Source organism: Myotis brandtii, unplaced genomic scaffold, assembly GCF_000412655.1.
Source record: "Myotis brandtii unplaced genomic scaffold, ASM41265v1 scaffold112, whole genome shotgun sequence".
Taxonomy (NCBI): Eukaryota; Metazoa; Chordata; class Mammalia; order Chiroptera; family Vespertilionidae; genus Myotis; species Myotis brandtii.
The window spans coordinates 12,134,770-12,154,141 of record NW_005353838.1 but is presented as its reverse complement, the minus strand read 5'-3'; positions in this window follow the sequence as shown (position 1 = coordinate 12,154,141).

Here is a 19,372-nt window from a genome sequence, read left to right as displayed (position 1 = left end):
CAGGACTCACTGAACTAAAACCAAAGTGTCCACAGGGTGCATTCCTTCCTGGAGACTCTGAGAGAATTTGATTTCTTGCCTTTTTCAGCTTCTAGAGGTCTTCCACATCCCTTGGCTTATGGCCCCTTCCTCTATCTTCAAAGCATCACTTGGATCATATCTCCTCTGACCACAGCTGTGAAAGCTTCTTCGCATATGATTAGATTGGATCCACCTAGATAATCCAGGATTATTTTCCTATCTCAAGATTCTTAATTTAATCACATCTTCAGAGTGTCTTTCACCATGCAAGGTAATATATTCACAGGTTACTGGTACAGTCATACACCACTTAAGTACAGGGTTATGTTCTGAGAAATGCATTTTTAGGCAATTTCTTCACTGTGTGAACATCACAGAGTGCACTTACACAAATCTAGATGGTATATAGCCTTCTACACCCCTAGGCTATATGGTTTATCTTATTGCTCCTAGGCTACACACCTGGACAGTATGTTGCTCAATAAAACAATACAAGATTATATCAAGCACAAGGGGAAAATGATGCTGATGCAATCAAGAGATGGGGTGAACACAAGTTGTATTAAGTTGTTTTTGGAGTAAAACAGCCTAGTGTTTTACAGCAAACTGTTTTTGTGGTATGTAGAAAGAATACACTCTAAAATAATGATAAATAGTATAGCAAATACATGAACTAGTAACATGGCTGTTTATTATCATTATAAAGTATTATGTAGTATGCACAACTGTATGTATTGTACTTTCATATAACTGGCAGCACAATAGGTTTGTTTATACCAGCATTACCACAAACACCTGAGTAATGCATTTTGCTATGATGTTACAACATCTCTAGGCAATAGGAGTTGCTCAGCTCCATTATAATCTTACTAGAGGCCCAGTGCACAAATTCCTGCATGGGTGGGGTCAGGCTGGCCTGCCCCAATTGGGGAGGGGGAGGGGTGATCTGGGGTGGGGCTGGCTGGGAGGAGGGGCCGCAGGTAGTTGGCTGGCCAGCTCCGCCCCCTGGTCGAACTCCTGGTTGAACTCCCCATCAAGGGGACAATTTGCATATTAGCCTTTTATTATATAGGATGGGACCACTCTTGTGTATGCTCCAACATTGACCAAAATGCTATATAGCACATGACTACATGTGGACACTTTTAAGGGGCTATTATTCTGCCTACCACAACCTCCATCCATGCTGTAAAGTTTTTGGGGTTTTTTGTGTGTTTTTTTTTTGGTTAATTCTTACCCAAACATATTTTTCCATTGATTTTTAGAGATAATGGAAGGAAGGGGGAGAGACAGAGCAGCATCAATGTGGGAAAGACACATCGATTGGTTGCCTCCTGCATGCCCCAACCAGGGCCAGGGATTGAGTTTGCAACCAAGGTACATGCCCTTGAACAGAATCAAACCCATCGCCCTTCAGTCCACAGGCCGACGCTCTATCCACTGAGCCAAAATGGCTAGGGCCACGCTGTAAAGTTTTAAAGTTACTATCTACAGACTCCAACTTCAGGAAATTTCTTCTAGAACTATGCAGTGGGACCCAGATAAAAGCAGCTATGTTCTCTTGCCTGTGGAAGTGTGAGATGCCTGAAAAATAATTTCGGGAAACCCAAACAGCTTATAATTTGATGAGGTCAAGGCACAACAAGCAAGTCAGCAAACAGATGCAAAGCAGGATGCCAGGTGCTTCTCTAAGAAGAAACCCTGCAAAGGCTTGGCTGCTCTCTGGAGTGAGTGGGAAGTTGAAGCAACAGGAAACCCCCAGGTAGAATTTTAACCTATAGTAAGTGATGGCACAAAGTTTTCTCCCAAATTATTCCAGAGATGCAATGTAGTTAAATTTAAAGTATTGAGGGAGGTATTTGCAACATTAGATAGTAAAACATATTGTAACTAAAATAATGAAAACAGGACACTGAGGCAATCATAGATAAACTGTCTTATTACTGAAAAAATTCAGCATAAGAAAAATGGTGTTTAAAAAAATGTGCTAATGCTATTAACATTTGGGTTTATTTTAATTGTATTCCTTTATGGTTATTTCTCTTTTCTATATTTTTAAGAATAAATCTTTATTGTAACACAGCATATATAGCATATTTTATCAAAGTGTAAAAATCATATGGCAACCATATATACATATACACTCACATGCATATACAAATATATATGCTTTTATTACATTGAAGAATTTAAGTAGGCTTTACTTTGATCTCACTTGTTGAAATTAAAGAATATTAAGGTACATATAACATAAAAGAAAGCAAAGAACAAAGCCTCCCATGGCTAAGGAGATTGGATTGTAGAAAGATTACTATGTATTGCTCAACATTTTAGGTTTCTCTGTTTTTTGTCAAAGCAGATCTGGCAGAGAAACACATGTTTTCAGTTGTGCTCACTGAAATGATAATCTTCATTTTAGAAATCATTATGTGCAATCTATGCAAAATGTAATGAGCCAACTGACTCATACTTTGGTGTCATGCAAATAGAACCTAAACACAAGAAAGTGTAACATCCAGTAAAATGTGCATAAAACCACAAAGGCTAAGATAAGAAAATGGATAGCTAAGAAATGAAATCAGCACATTCACTGAGGGCAACTGGTAGGATTTGGAGATGAGCCAAACAAACATAAATTTGTGTTTTTGGCAAGAACACAGTTACATTTATAGGCAAATATAGGATCACATTTGCAGAGCAGTTTTTGTACTTGATAAAAACGTGAAAGTGAAAGCTTCTATGAAGATAGGTGGAAGATAGGCGTAAAAATGTGTCAAAATGAAACCAAGGGTCCTTATGACTTTGATTAAATTTAGCTTTAAATTCTAACTCTAAAATCACCTCTCTCTCTCTCTCTCTCTCTCTCTCTCTCTCCACACTGGACCAGATGGATTTAACTGATATTTTCAGAGTATTTCACCCCAAAGCACCAGAATATACATTCTTTTCAAGTGTACATGGGACATTTTCCATGATAGACCACATTTTAGGACATAAAACACAAGTGTCAGTAAATTTAAGATAGAAATCATATAAGCATCTTCTCCAACCACGATGGTATGAAATAAGAAATCAATTACAAGAAAAAACTAGAAAATACACAAACACATGAAGGCTAATAACATGTTACTAACTAATGAATGGGTTAACAAAGAGATCAAGGAAGAAATAAAAAGATATCTTGAGACAAAGGAAAATGAAATCACAACAATCCCAAAATCTATAGGACATAGAGAAAGCAGTCCTAAGAGGGAAATTCATAGCATTGCAAGCCTACCTCAAGAAACAACAAACATTTTAAGTAAGCAATCTAACTTTACTTACACCTAAAGGAACTAGAAAAAGAACAAAGCCCAAAGTGAGTAGAAGGAGAGAAATAATAAAGATTAGAATAAAAATAAACCAAATAGAATCTAAAAACAAAACAAAAGATCAATAAAATGAAGAGCTGATTCTTAGAAAAGATAAACAAGATAAGCAAATCTTTAACTAAACTCACCAAGAAAAAAAAGAGAGAGGATCCAAATAAATACTCGTAAAATCAGAAATGAAAGAGGAGAAATAACAACTACACTACAGAAAATACAAAAGATTAATAAGAAAATATTATGAACAATCACATGCTAACAAATTGGACACTCTGGAAAAAATGGATAAATTCCTAGAAGCATACAACCTTCCAAGACTGAATCAACAAAAAACAGAAAATCTGAACAGGCTATTACAACCAATGAAATCAAAGTTGCAATAAAAAATTAGCATTGGTTATGAAACTCATATTGTTCAGATATCTAGGTTAGTAATGCTAACACACTACCAGGTAGTCAATTACTCCAAGTAGTTAAATTGGTTTGGGTTGTTGAGGTATAACCAGAAACTAGTATGACAATAAAGATTATTATTCAGGAAAAAAAAGATTATTATTCAGAAGGTCAGACTCAAGTGGGATCATGGAAAATTTGGGGGTAGGTTGGGGTCAGCAAGAGGCACTGGTTTTCTGAAATATAACAAAGTCACTGGAAGCAAAAGGAGGAAGATAATTTTTTCCAAAGTCAGTAGTATACAAACTTAGAAAGTCAGTCTATGTCAGTGGTTCTTGAACTTTTTGGAATTGTTTCACCACTTACAGTGATTAGCACATGATCACATTCACAGTATAGCAACGTTTTCACCAACCTATAAAAGCAGCCATAGACATCACAGGATTCAAGCGGTTGGCCTTTAGCACAGGGTCTCTGCTTGCGAATAACAGATGACTACCGATAAATGCCTTTAAAACCCAAGTGGCTAAGATCTGGACTTGACTAAGAAACCCTCCATGTTACTTTGAAGCCAGCTTGAAAAACCAACCAGCTTTTACTTCTTCCTTTCAGCAAGTCATAACCTGCTCCAGAGCAAATCACGGGTCCTCTTTTGTTCCATATTCCATCTGACAGACATCTCAATGACCATATGTATCTTTAGCTGTAACCAAAATACATTTTACACATTGCTCAAAATTTGGCAGCACACTCAGGAAACATTTGTGGTACATCCCCATATGCCCCAGCATGCCGGTGGAGGGCAACTGACTCATCTGATCATTTCAGTAACATCAGAGGAAAACAAAAACGTTTGACAAACATGACCTGAAATGTACTTTAAAAAAGAAAGAAAAAGTGAACAAGGAAGCCCTAGTTGGACCTGATTTGGAGGAGAAAAAGGCATTTATGGGGGAAATAATGGAATATGATTTTGAATGTGAAATGCTCTTGTAGAATTCTCTATTCTGCATTTTCTTTTAATTGACACTGGAGTGCATCCAAATGTTTATTGTTGGTGTGTATTTATATGGTAGAAGGGTGCAATGTGTGAGCTATGAGAGGATCATGACAGCTGGTAATTTATTTCCAGTTGATTAATATTTTCCAAGTATATTTTTTGAAATATTTTGTTCAAGAGGAATTGAGAAGTTAGATAAAATTCCCTACTCAGAACTTTGTGGTCAGGGTGAGTTTGAATTCTAGTTCTACAAGGGACTAGCTGTGTAACCTTGAGCATGACACTGATAATACATAGGCCTTAGTTTTCATAAAATGTATTTTGTAAAATGTAGTTAATTAATAAAGACCTATCTCATAGGGTTACCGAGAAGATTAAGCACTTAGCACAACCCAGCACCTGCAAATAAGTCCTCAATAAAATGTAACCTGCTATTGTCATCCAGCCTAGTTGGACGATATCCAGATATTGAAACCCTTGGAGGCTAAAGAAAATATAAATGTAACTCTGCAATCACTTGATGACTAAATTTAGAATATCACAGGTCCTGAGAAGCTTACATTAAAAGAATAAGGATGAGTAATTTCCAAGAAACAGTATGAGAAAGAAACACGTTAAAAAAAAGTTATTCCGTATAAAAAAAATCTATCATTTAATATAGGCTTTATGAGAGCCCAGGCATGCATATGTTTCCTCAGTTCTTCCATGAAATATTTCCATATATCCGAAGCAAGAGGAAAGGTCACTAGGGAGTCTCATGTTTATGTGAAACAAAATGAAGAATATCAGAATAATGATTGCTTACAATAGTGAGTAATTGTTTTCAAAATCCATTTGGCAGGCATCTATTTCCTGTGTCCAGGAATATCCAGAAAGTAGTTCTATAATTTACATTTAATACATTAAAAGGAACACACATAGATGTTCTCTGATTTTGCTAAGAGCTGTTGAAATACAGGATAAGAACTTGGAATGTTTGAGAAAAGAAAGGCTGATGAACAGGTACTTGCTGAGAGAAGGGAAGACAATAGTGAGTAATTGTTTTCAAAATCCATTTGGCAGGCATCTATTTCCTGTGTCCAGGAATATCCAGAAAGTAGTTCTATAATTTACATTTAATACATTAAAAAGTCTAGGAACACACATAGATGTCCTCTTATTTTGCTAAGAGCTGTTGAAATACAGGATAAGAACTTGGAGTGTTTGAGAAAAGAAAGGCTGATGAACAAACAGGTACTTGCTGAGAGAAGGGGAATTAAGTGTGACATAACTGGGATCCAGAAAGCCACTCTGGAGAGCAACACAGTGGAGAGTAGACACCCCAAGGCCACTGGACAGGCCCTCAGGTGTCAGACTGGCCCAAGGGTGAGCTTCTTTGTTTAGAATCTAGTCACAAGAGATTTTTCTCTTAGGTCACTTGGATGCTACCTTTGGTTCTTCTTTTACTTATCCATCTTCTACTTACAGGCCATGGAAAAACTTTGAAGCTGATCTTTCATTTGCTGGGAAGATTGAAACTTACAAAATAAAATGCCAGTTTCTCTCCCATGGTCAGAGACAATGCCTTTCATAGAATGAGTTCTGTTTAGTTGAGTAATTCCCTGCTCTGCTTGTAGCTTCTTAAACATTATGAAGTTGTGTGTGTGTGTTTCTTTTAATGAAGCTGACTTAAGAAAATTAGAAAGCATAGTTCTTCATTTTAACATAAATGTATGCTTAAAAATATTAAAATCTGGGTATTTCTGATTAATTTATGTAAATAAATTCAGGGTCATATAAAGTTTAAGATTTTATGGACCTTTTCATTTAAAAAAATTTTTTTTAAATATATTTTTCTTCAGAGAGGAAGGGAGAGGTAGAGAGAGAGCGATAGAAACATCAATGATGAGAGAGAATCATTGATTGGCTGCCTCCTGCACTCCCCCCACTGGGGATCGAGCCTGTAACCCAGGCATGTGCCCTTGACCAGAATTGAAATTAGGACCCTACAGTCTGCAGGTTGATGCTCTGTCCACTGAGCCAAACTGGCTAGCGTGATTTTATGGTCCTTTTGACAATTCTGATACTTTTGTGTTGTAAAGAACATTTTATCCTATAAACTAGTCCAACCTATCCTTAACTATCATGCCAAAGAGGTAAAGATCTATCTTAACATATCAACCAACTATGCAATACCCAACGTCCAGCTCCTTGGCTTCCAAAAAAAAAAACAACAAACCAAAACCCAATAGTGGTTCAATCAAATTAGCAATTCTTTACATCAAAACCTGAGTTTACTGTGTTCCTTCTTTTATTAGGGATCATTGCACTACACTCTCCAATTGGGATATTTAAATGTAAAACATAAAATAAAATAGCACTACACAGATTCTTTTTGATGTTTCATACTGACCTTAATGAGAAATTATTTTTAAAACATTGTTACTCTAAAATTAGCTTAAAGCTAAATTCTAATGCAAAAATGTGCACATGAGCTTGCATATTCTAGAAGCAAATTTAGAAGCAAATCTTTCTCTGTGGTTTTCATAATTATAATTTACATCAATTAAACAAAAACTGTCAATAATAATAATTTTTGGCAGTAGAATCGCAGAAATTAAAAATTTAAAGTGGGAAAGATTCCATAAAAACACTAAATGCCACCGCCTCTGTTATAAATGAGGTAACATGCTGTGTGGGTGACCCTGGCAGTGCCTGGACCTTGACTCATCCACAGACCGAACATACAGCTCAGTCAGCCCAGCTGTTTGGAATACTTTCACTTGGCTTTCCTTCCTGACACAGGCAATAGGTTCCACACCTGGACCAAACCACAGGCGGAATATTGAGTCATTTGATATAAGGGTGATTGTTCCAAGAAGGGTAGAGTAGCAACTACATGTCATGGGTTGATCAATAATATAGATGCAAATTGAAATTCTACAGAATCATATAAGTCAGGGCATAGGCTTTTAAACGAGTTAAAATAAACTGAGCTGTCAAGAAGAAAGTTAATATTTCTGCATGCCGACCAGATTTCTAATTCAATTCTACAGTTACATGTTGTCTTAGGTTGGGTTCCCCTGGAACTCTGAGACTAGTGTTTAAGGTACAGGAAGTTTATTTGGGAATGATCATAGGAAGCAGCAATTGGGAAGTGAGGCAGGGAAAGGAAGACAACAAATAATAAAGTGTTTAATGAGCAGCTTAGCATAGTGGGTAATAGTGACTCAATCCCACTGGAGACCCACGGAAGATGATGTAAAATAAACTCCAGAGTTGTCACATCTGGGGATGAGGAGGCTGTAGCGTGTCATTAATTGTGGCCTGCTCCCAGAGGTATTAGCCTGTCAGCACTTCGGTTTTCCCTCCTCTGGGCTGTAACTAGAGAAAATTCTAATGGATGTGGGTGGCACATACTCAGTTGTATTAGACACTGGCACAGTTCTTCTTCACTTTAAAAATAAAAGTATATTTAAAGATAATAATATCTGAGTATTTCTGATTAATTTATGTAAAGGAGTTGATTAATTGAGACCTCTAGACAAGTGGTGATGCAATGGGGGAATTCTGAATTTACCAGGTTCTTGTTAACCAAGTAGACATATTCTCAGAATGTGGGGATTAGGTGACTGTGAAAATGGTATGGAAAAATCAAAATGGACAAAAATAGATTCTTCCAATCTATTTACTTGGGTAAAGTTTTAGGTAAATTCTGCCTATAGCATCATGTCTAAACCTGCTGGTGAAAGGGAAAACAGTTGTTAGTGCTCCCATCATGCTCTACCAGGAATGAAGCTAGAACTCATGTCATTAATGATGTGGGTCACATTGCTAGCTCTTCTCGCTCTGATCCATGGCCACTAAATAACCTTCTGATTTTAATTTGGCTTCTCAGTTGAATTGAACTACAAAGAGAAGAGGTACTAGGCAGAGGATATGGTTGCCTTGACCATTTTATTTTTCATTATATGTAAGTAAAATTTTAAAAATGAATCTGAGCCTGTACCTTTGGGATTGATATTATGATGTTGGTCATGACAAAGTCAAGTTGCTTGGCCTGGATAATGGCTACTTCACCAATATTTTGTGCATCTACTTGTATTACTTCTTTGTGGCTATCTGGTCAGCAATTCTCAGGCATAGCCTCTTCAACACTCAGCAATGGAGACCTGAGTTTCAGGAGCTGAATTGTAGAACAATGATGTCTCTGCTTGCATTTGTATAAACCCTCTATTCATTTGTAGAAAATGAGATTTTAATGTTGGCCATTGTAGCAGTGACTATACCAGAATGTTCAGTTAAGTTTAAATCAGTTGGGAAGACATTCAGCTACTTATATGTTCTTCAGAACTCATAGTCCCTTAAAGTGCTTTGTGAAAGATTTTATGGGTTTAAAAATTTGGAAACATCACACACTCTCTGTTTAGAGATTCAGAATGTGTACTAGCCTTTAAGGACTTGAGAAGTCTTGGGGGTATCTCTTTAACACACAGTGTTCTCCCTTTCTTCCCCATCTCCTCACCTCTTTGTTTAATCAAACATTTATTAATATCCCTTAGAATACATTTGTGGATTATCATGACCATCAATCTCTTATCCTATTTCATGTTTAAAAGTCATTTAATATTATTAAGATTTGTAATTGGGAAAATTAATCTGGTTTTGCACATTTATAAAGGCGGAATGCATCATGATTATTTACTTTGCCCTGTAATAATATTCAAATCAATTTCTGCTTATCTCCCTTTTACATGCGGTTTGCCCTCTAAGTAACATTCACTTTACCAAATATGGCAAAAATGCATTTTCATCTTGCACATAGCTAGAAAATCTTTGCAGTATCTGTGCAAATAATTTTCTTCCTACAATTCCTAGTGTACATCTATTTGCATTGCTCTGTCAATATGCTCGAGTTGCAAATGTAAACATTGAAATGATCTGAAATTCCCTCTAACAGAGAGGTTTCTGCCACTGATAGTCATTTCTCATTGTATGTTTTGCTGTGTGAACAATTCCTTTCTTTGTTCACACATTAAGGCCTTGCCAGAGGCAGGTGTTTCTGACATTAATATACGGAATGTTGTGTGCATCTCTTTCATTACCCAGATAAAAACAACTCTGAAGTCTAAATGCATAAGCAACTACAAAAGATTTCAAAGGCCATACTAGCTGAGGTTTTCCTCAAGTTCACCATATAGCTACATAACTCTGGGGGGAGGAAGGGGTGTTTGTGTGGGCGTGTCATATGTGTCTATCAGAGAGACAGACAGAAAAGTCAGTTTTCCTCATAGGCTTATTTTAAGTGCTACCCTTTTTCTCACCTCTAAAAAGAGACTGGAAACACAATTTTGTAATATACTGTTGACCTTCAACAAATAGACAGATATTTCTCCAGAAAAATGAGTTTATTCAAGATCAACAAACAATTGTAATTCAGGACATGTGGTCCAAACGGGAATCATGCACCAGTCCAGAGACACAAAGGAAAGAGACAATTTTCGAGATACTTGGGAGGGGCTGCTGTACACCAAGAGTCCATGGGACGAAACTCAAAGTTTACAGAGTAGTGACTTTTCATTGGCTGAGCGATGGCAGCCTCCCATTGACTAAGCTGTTACTGGGCAAGGAGGAACCTTTACTTCCTCCTGCTGAGGTAGTTAATTAGTATCACTTCATGTCAGAGATGCAGGGTATGTCTCTTCCTGTGGGGGTCAGGAGTGTGCATTGAATGACAAGTGTGTCAGAGTTCCATCTTCTAGCCTCCCCTAAATCCATTTTAAATAAGGTTTATAAATTTTCATAATACTTACTAATACAAAAATATAATTTTGAAATATCACAGTGATTCCACAACTACCAATACAAGAGTGTTTAAATTAATTCAATTTATATTCAAGGAAAAAATGATGGAAAGAGAAAAACATTTGACTGCATACCTCTACTTGTGTGAAAATCCTACATGAAATTTGGGGGTGTCCAGAGGAAGCAAAAGAAACAGAAGAGGCTCTCAGACTCTCCCAGAGGTTATGTGATTGAAGGGAATAGGTGCTTTTACTAATGAGACTCAGGCTTACTCTCAGCTTTAAAAAAAGACTTGAAGAGTTTGTAATAATTCTCCCTAATGTCCACAGCACTCTCTTTGTCCAATTAGGCATGACTACAATAAATACTTACCCGTATCACATAATTTCTATTTAGCCACATCTCTGAGGAGCTCATAACTATGTGAATATATTCAGCCTCCATTATTAATCATGTTTATTAGTATGAAGGAGGTAACAACCATGAAATATAATTCCCATTTAATAGACAAGAGCCTAGAAACTGATTTGCTTGAGTTTATAGAAAGGACCTGAAGTGAATGCAGGTGGATAAAGTAAATTCCGTGACTTGATTAGCCCAAACCTGTCTACTGTACTTGTGGAGCCTGGAAGTTGGATAATATGCCAGTGAGGTGTCCTTGGGGCTAAAGGCAGAGAAGGGGAACATAAGGAGACAGTTCCTTCCAATATCATAGCACTGCCGTGCAACAAGGCAGTCCCGGTGTGGCGTGTGTCTTGAACTGTGAGTTCTGGAAATGAAGTAGAGCCCAGTAAGATTGACAGTCAATGAGTGGAGGTAACCCAGCAAGCAAGTTGGATTCACTTGGAAGTTAATTTGTTTCCCACACACTCCTCCTGAAACAAAGGCGGTCTTCCCCTCCTGGTCGAGACAGTGTAGGTCAATGAAACTCAGGAGCAGGCACATGGGTGATTTTGTGCTTCTCAGACCACATGAAGCTCTAAAGCAGCGGTTCTCAACCTGTGGGTCATGACCCCTTTGGGGGTCGAACGACCCTTTCACAGGGGTCGCCTAAGACCATCAGAAAACACATATATAATTATATATTGTTTTTGTGATTAATCACTATGCTTTAGTTATGTTCAATTTGTAACAATGAAATTAGGGTCACCACAGCATGAGGAACTGTATTAAAGGGTCGCGGCATTAGGAAGGTTTAGAACCACTGCTCTAAAGGGAAAAGAGAGTATTAGCTACTGCTACATAAGAAAATGAGGTGCCAAGTGAAACCCCAAAACTCACTTTTGCAGCCTCCAAGAAGTTGCAGTTCAGGACTCATGCTGGGAAGCAAGCTGAGAATCATGTGAAATTCATGGTGCGCATCACAGGTCAGCGCCAGCCATGGAGTCTTTTGAGCTCGATGCTGTACTGGGTGTAGGGACAGACACTTGAAAATCAGAAATTTTCATTTAAAAAAATATGATTTTTAAAAGCAGCTTTATTGCAGTATAACTGATGTACAATAAACTGTACATATTTAAAGTGCAGAATTGATGTTTCAATATATGTATACATCCATGAAACCAGCAGTACAACTAAGAGAGGGCATCTTTACCTCCCTCAAACATTTCCTCATTTCATGAGATCCTGTCCAGAGAATTCTCTCTGATGAGCATCTCTGTGCGCAGTGAAATAGACCAAGCAAAGCAGCCAGAAAGACATCAGATACGAAGGAAAGGCGTAGTCCAATTGTATTCAGTCTCTAGCATTCCTCTGAATCGCTGGGAGTCACTGAGGCACGTGGCAGAGAGCCGCAGACAGCCTCTCTGTCAGTCAGCTCTTGTATTCGTTTCCTATTGCTGCTGTCACAAATGGCCGCCCCGTGGTGGCTTAAGCAACATGAATTTATTATCTCACAGCTCTGGAGGTCACCGTGCTGAAATGAGTAACTTGGGTTGAAATCAAGGTGCCAGCAGGGCTGCCAGCCTTCCTGGAGCCTCTGGGGGAGAATCTACTTCCTGGTCTTCTCTAGCTTCTCCAGGCTGCTGGCAGCTACTGGCGGCTGAGTCACTCAGCCGTGTCAGGCTGAGTCCTCACGTCCCATTGCTCCAATCTCCTCTTCTGTCCTCACGTCTCCTTCTCCGACTCTGACGAGGCTTCTGCCTCTCTTTCAGAGCCCCGTGTGATGACTGGGGGCTACCCAGAAACCCAGGCTAATCTCCTTCCCTAAAGGACAGATGATTAGCAACTCTCATTCCATCTGCCACCTTAATTCCCCCTGCCATGTATGGTAGCCTGCTCATAGGTCTGAGGACGAGGATGGGGACATCTTTGGGAGACCTTTATTCTGCCTAACAGTTCTATAGATACCCATCTCCCCACCCACTGTGTTGTCTCTGTGTAGTCATGGGTGTTCGTTCATACTATGTGAAAGTTAATTCATACCTTGGATTACTCTTGCTTTTTTATGTTTGTGAAGTATTTTCACACATCTTACCTCTCAATACTTAAGTATGACAAATCCCCATTCTACAGATGAAAAATGAAGCAAAGAGGGGCTGTATGGGGAATTGGTGGCAGTGCTGGAACTGAAGTCCACTTTGTCCTAGATTTGATGTTCCTTCTGCTATGTAACTCTACCTCTCCTACACATATAATAATAATCTATATGAGTACATATAGACACATTTATTTACATATATTTATAAATGCACACACACAATCTTGGTCTCCTGTTCATTGACGAAGTGGGAACAATGCTATTTCCCTCTCAGGGCTTTGACAGAATTAAAGAGAAAAGATATTTGGTGTCAGACACCTAGATCAGAGAAAAAAACTGGTGTCTTCATGACTGAATTTTGCATATCCCCCTTCACACTCCCTCCAGCATTTTGAGAGGCATGTAATTGCTAAATTCTTTCTTTAAATGCTAAAATAGATGGTCTGTTCCTCAACTGAGAGCAGCTTCTCAGACCCAGTAATCTGTAGCATCACACTACACCAAACTATTTCTTATTTTTTCCTCCTGCTAACTGAAATTCAAAACCCTGCTGCACTGCTTGCTACTCAGTGGCTAAAACAATGTTTAAAAATGAGGACTTTAGGTGGTCTCATAATCTCTAGGACCTGCCAACCTCTAGTGTTTTATAACAAGCTGGAATCAAGACTTTTTTTTTTTTTGAATCATGACTTTTATTACCTGCTTGGGCCCTGTAGGTCCATAAATTTGTATCCTTGAAATAAGTCAGCAAGGAGAAATGAAAAAACCATGAGTATTTTGAGACAGCAATTCTTTCAAAACATCCACAAGCATCCAAACTCATTGGTTAAGGAACAGTGCATTGGGTTCTACTCCTTTTCTCAGGCAAATCAGAAACCAGTTAGCGGAAAAAAATAATAGAGAGACCCAGCACATCATAAGTTTGTTTTAGGGGGAAGAGAGGCATGTAATTGCTAAGTTCTTTCTTTAAATGCTAGAATAGATGGTCTGTTCCTCAACTGAGAGCAGATTCTCAGACCCAGTAATCTGTAGCATCACACCACACCAAACTATTCTCTCTTATTTTTTCCTCCTGCTAACTGAAATTCAACACCCTGCTGCACTGCTACTCAGTGGTCTTCCAGAATTGTAGGTCAGGCTTCTTTGCCAGAGGACATTCCCTTCACCTTTTCATCCCTGCTGAGGAGGTGAAGGTCAGACATGGCTAAAAACACTGCTGACCGTAGGACAGAGGCTTCTGGTGCTTAGAATAAAAGCAAATGCATTGTTCCTTCATGGACATATCTTTTATAATGTAAATGATCCCAGGACTGAGGGAGAGATGTATAATTTGAAAAAGAATAAATGATACTACATGAGTAATTTGCATATTATTCTTCTGCAAACTAAATATCCATTTTGTTACAAAATGAAGAAAAGACGGCCCCAAGGAAAGACTTAAAATTCATGCACAAAACATTTTCACTTACAGTTTAAAGTTATCTAGAGAAGCAGCAATTATTTTGTGATTAAAAAAAAATTAGTGTAAAACTTACCCACAGGAAATGGATACTCTACTAAAGGGAATTAGCAGAAAATCAGATGCGGAGTGACTCTATATAAATAATTTTTCTTCTGACTTTTGTAACTAACTTCTTCTGCAGGTAATTTGTCTTAGTTTGGGCTATTTTCCTCCATAAAGTCAAGTTTGTGTGTGTGTGTTTTAATTTCAAAACAAGAAATGTATTTTAGAAATAATGATAATAATAGTTATAGAAGAGTGGACTATTTTTTAAAAAGCAATTAATTCCAACATCATTCAGAAAAGATCACTGGTTTGAACTATAAGATGCTTATTTCCAGGCAACTTAAAATAAAGTCTAATAAAAGACATTATTATTTACTAATTATTGTGTTATTGTCCATGTGAACAACTCTAAACCTACTTTTGGCCCACTTTTATTTAGGAAAATAAATTGATTACATTAAAAACCATTTCACGTACTGTCTTAGAATAATGTCTATCTTTTAGGTTATGACACATCTGATCCTGATTTCCCACTAAAAAGAGATGGAAACTTTCAAGAATACTGAAAACCATTGCTGCCTGACATGTTATTAATAGAATTTGGGGATAAGATTCACTAAGCATGAAATTAATGGCCAACCTATATTTGCCTTGTATAACCAAGCAGAGTCACCTACTTGGGAGAAAAAAATGGTGGGGGATGGGAGAGGTATTTTATTTATTCCCTATTCTCTGACCTGTATCTTAGGCGCTAAGAATTCGAACCATGCACAAAACCAAACACCAGTCCCCTAATTCAATTGTAAGTATCATAGGGCAGAAAATGAACTTTTTTTGAACATTTTATATCCAGGACCTACTACAATACCCAGAATATACAGACTGAAGATTTCTGAATGAATGAATGAATGAATGAATAGAAATACTAAGAGAACTGACACTAGAAGAACATCGATAAAAATTAAAAACAAGCAAAAAGAAAAGTGCTTGGGCTTAAATAAGATGTACGGATATGGATTGAAAGCTACCTGTTAGTTTGAGGCAAAATCAAGAGACTCATACCTACAGCTATTCCAGGATTTTCTTCTAATATCAAGTATAAAGAAAAATACTTAGGAGAATGTAGGAAAGGAGGCCTTTTTACAACCTTTCAGCATGGAGGGAGCAGACATTGCTGAGGGGCATCGAGATTGAAGCTGTTTTGGAAAGGGCAGCTAAATTTAACTTGCCAGGAAGATAGAAGTGCGCCATTTATCTGAGAGCTGTTCTATACTCACATAAATAGTGGTAGTTTGGTCCCAGGGATGCTCTTGGCCTACGACTTAGAGACCATGTTCTAGGCTAGATGGCTTATGGGGAGAGGCATAGCAAATTATTGTGGATGACCTGCTGCTCTCCCATTCCCATTATTGGAATAAATGCTCATATATGATTCACCCCTATCTCTGCTTAATTGGCTCAAGTAGTGATGGGCAGCACAGACTTCTTGGTTGTCTGGTTACAATTACACATGTCATTTCTTGGACCTCAGATTTTTTACTTGCACATTGAAGAGTTTAGACTTCTAAGGATATCAACTTGGTAGCCTGTTAGCTGAATCCAGTCTATATCTGTGTTTTGTTTGAAAAGGATGAAGTAAAACTGTCTATTTGTAGAAGATGTGCTAATGTACCGAGAAAATCCAGATGAATCTATAAGCAAACCACAGTAGTAGAACTACTAAGTGAGTTTTGTAAGATTGTATGAGTCAAGTGAGAAGGCTAAAGAGGGCTAATTCCAATGTAACCCAGATATTTGGGGGGCTAGCAATCTGAATCCATGCCAGCCAGCCCAGTGTACATTCTTGATAACCTATAATTAAGTCACTACCTCTTTCCCAGAAACTGGTCATGCAGAACCTGTTACAGAGGACATAAAACTGTGAACAGTGCACTGCCCCGGAGGGAGGGTTATTAACGCTGGCACCAGGCCAGACCATCAGATATGACCTGGAGACCCCCAACACCTGGGGGCCTTCTTGAAAAGCCCGAGAAAAGGACCAGAAGCATAATCCATATTTGCGGGACAAAGACCCCAGAAAGATATAAAAGAGAAGCCCCCTGCATGTTACTTCACTCAGACTTGGAAAGTTATTCCCTGAGTCCGCCGGCATAAATAAACAGTGTCACTCCTTTTCTCTAAAGCGTTGCTTGGTTTTTCTTTGGTCTTCTGCAACACAAGGTCCATTTACAAAAATAAATAGTATTTTTACGTTCTAGCATTGACCAATTGGAAATAAAAGAAGAAACACAACAGCATTAAAAAACATCTCCATCAAACTCTTAGGAATAAATTGAATGAAAGTTTACAAGACAGGTACACTGAAATGACTAAATGTTACCTAGAGAATTTAAAGAAGCTCTAAATAAAGAGATATGCTCGCGGGGGTCACCAGCGAGTCTCCCTGGGATGTGCCACCCTGACATGCAGATTATTTCAAGCTGAAAAGAAATAAAGCCCAACAAACTCAGGAAGAACTTTGGGATTTGTTTTTTACAGTCTCTTTTCCTTCTCTTTAAGGTTCAGATAGGAAAACCTGCTTTGGGATGGGAACCTTAGCATAATCGCCTTAGCACATTTGAATTGAGTATGGCAGATAGGAAGGTTCCATGTAAAAATCTGTTCATTAGATTCTCCCCTATCCCATTGTTCCTGAGTTACTTAGCAAGAATTTAGTATTTGTCATTTTCCTCAGCTGCCTGTGAATTGCCTATTTGCTCTTTGAAATCCCAAACTCTTTCCTCCCCTTTTCTCCCCTTTGTCCAAAATGACAATATACACCTCATTTTGCCTCACTGTCTTGGAAATTTTCATGCTTTTGTGAATTCCCTGTGAGCACATACTAAAACTTAATTTTCTCCTCTTCATTTGTCTCTGTTAAATTGATTAGTAGGCCAGCCAGAAGAACTTGGAAGGTGGGAGGAAAATTATTTTTTTACACACCCACATGTTCATAAATTTAAAAAGCTCAGTATTTTTAGATGTTAATTGTTTCCAAATTTATCTATAGATTCAATCAAAATCCCAGCAGACTATTTTGTAGAAGTTGACAAGCTGATTCTAAAATTCATATGGAAATGCAAAAGAACTAGAATAGCCAAGGAACTCTTGAAGAAAAATAATTGGAAGACAACTTAATTTTGAGATATAACCTAAAGCCAACATTAAGTGAGTGTAGTATCAACAAAGAATAGACAAACAAATCAGCAGACAGAATAGAGAGGTCAGAAATAGTTTCATCCACATATGGCAAAATGAGTTTCAATAAAGGTACCAAAGAAAGTAAGCAGGAAAGGAAAATATTTTCAACAAATGTTGCTGGAAAAACTTGGTATTCTATAGAAAACATCAGTAAAAACAAAAAAATACAAGCTGATACCCTTCCTAACACCATACATAAAAGTTAATTCAAAGCAGCCCATAGACCTACATGTAGAATCTAAAAGGACATAGCTTCTGGAAGAAAACGTAAGAGGATACCTCCCTGAGTAGGTAAAGATACAGAAATCATTAACCACAAAAGAATAATTGATAACTAGGACTCGATCAAAATTAAAAATCTCTTGCTTACTGGTGTCGCTCAGTGGTTGAGTGTCAACCTATGAACCAGGAGGTCATGGTTCAATTCCCAGGTAGGACTTGATCCCCCCTGTGGGGTGTGCAGGAGGCAGCCGATCAATGATTTTCTCTCATCATTGATGCTTCTATCTCTTTCTCCCTCTCCCTTCCTCTCTGAAATCAATTAAAAAAATCAAAAAAATCTTTAAAACCCCCCACAAAACAAACAAACAAAAAATTAAAAACCTCTCACTAAAAAATATTCTTAAGAAAATAAAGAGGCAAGTGACACATTGGGGTAAAATATTCACAATACATATATCTGATACATGACTTTTATCCAAAATATAAAGTGAACTTCCAAAAAACAAAATTTAAAAACAAACAAACAATAGATATTTGACATGTACTTTACAAAATATATTTAATTGATAATAAGTATATAAAAAAGAGCAACATAATTAGTAATTAGAAAAATGTAATTAAAACTGAGACAGGCTGGTAAGCAAGGACAAGCGGAATAGGAAAAATGACGTTGATAGTTCAACAGCAGTTTGCAGCCATCTAGTAAATCCTATCTTCCCTAAACCAGAAACACCTAAGAGCAAATGGCTCGCATTTCTCCCCAAACAGAGGGTAAATAGCTTAAACCACTCTATTCAGGGGGACAGACAGCACATTTCCAATTAGTGCCATTTGCCAATCATACCCAACGGCAGATGAAGTTAAGAGAATAAATCTCATTTTGGTATCGCAGCATAAAGCTGATGAATATTCTATTGGTCCTTCTCTATGACATACCCTAAACACCCAGCCTTTATTTATTTATTTTTTGTTAATCCTAAATGGAGGATATTTTCCATTGATTTTTAGAGAGAGTGGAAGGGAGGAGGAGGAGAAACATCGATGTGGATTGGTTGCCTCCCCCATGCACCCCTAACTAAGGCTGGAGATTGAGCCTGCAACCGAGGTGATGTCCTTGACTGGAGTCCAACCTCAGACCCTTTGGCCTGCACGCTGATGCTCTATCCACTGAGCTAAACCAGCTAGGTCTAAAACCCCCCAGCCTTTAAAACCCCTCAAAAGGAAAGTCCAGCATGTGCTCTCTCCCAGGAGCACACCGTGCCTCTCCTCTCCCACACCCCCCAACTTCTTCCTCCACAGGCAAGCATCGCCTAAACCTTTAAGGGACCCCACACAGCAGTCTGTTCCAGACAAACCCT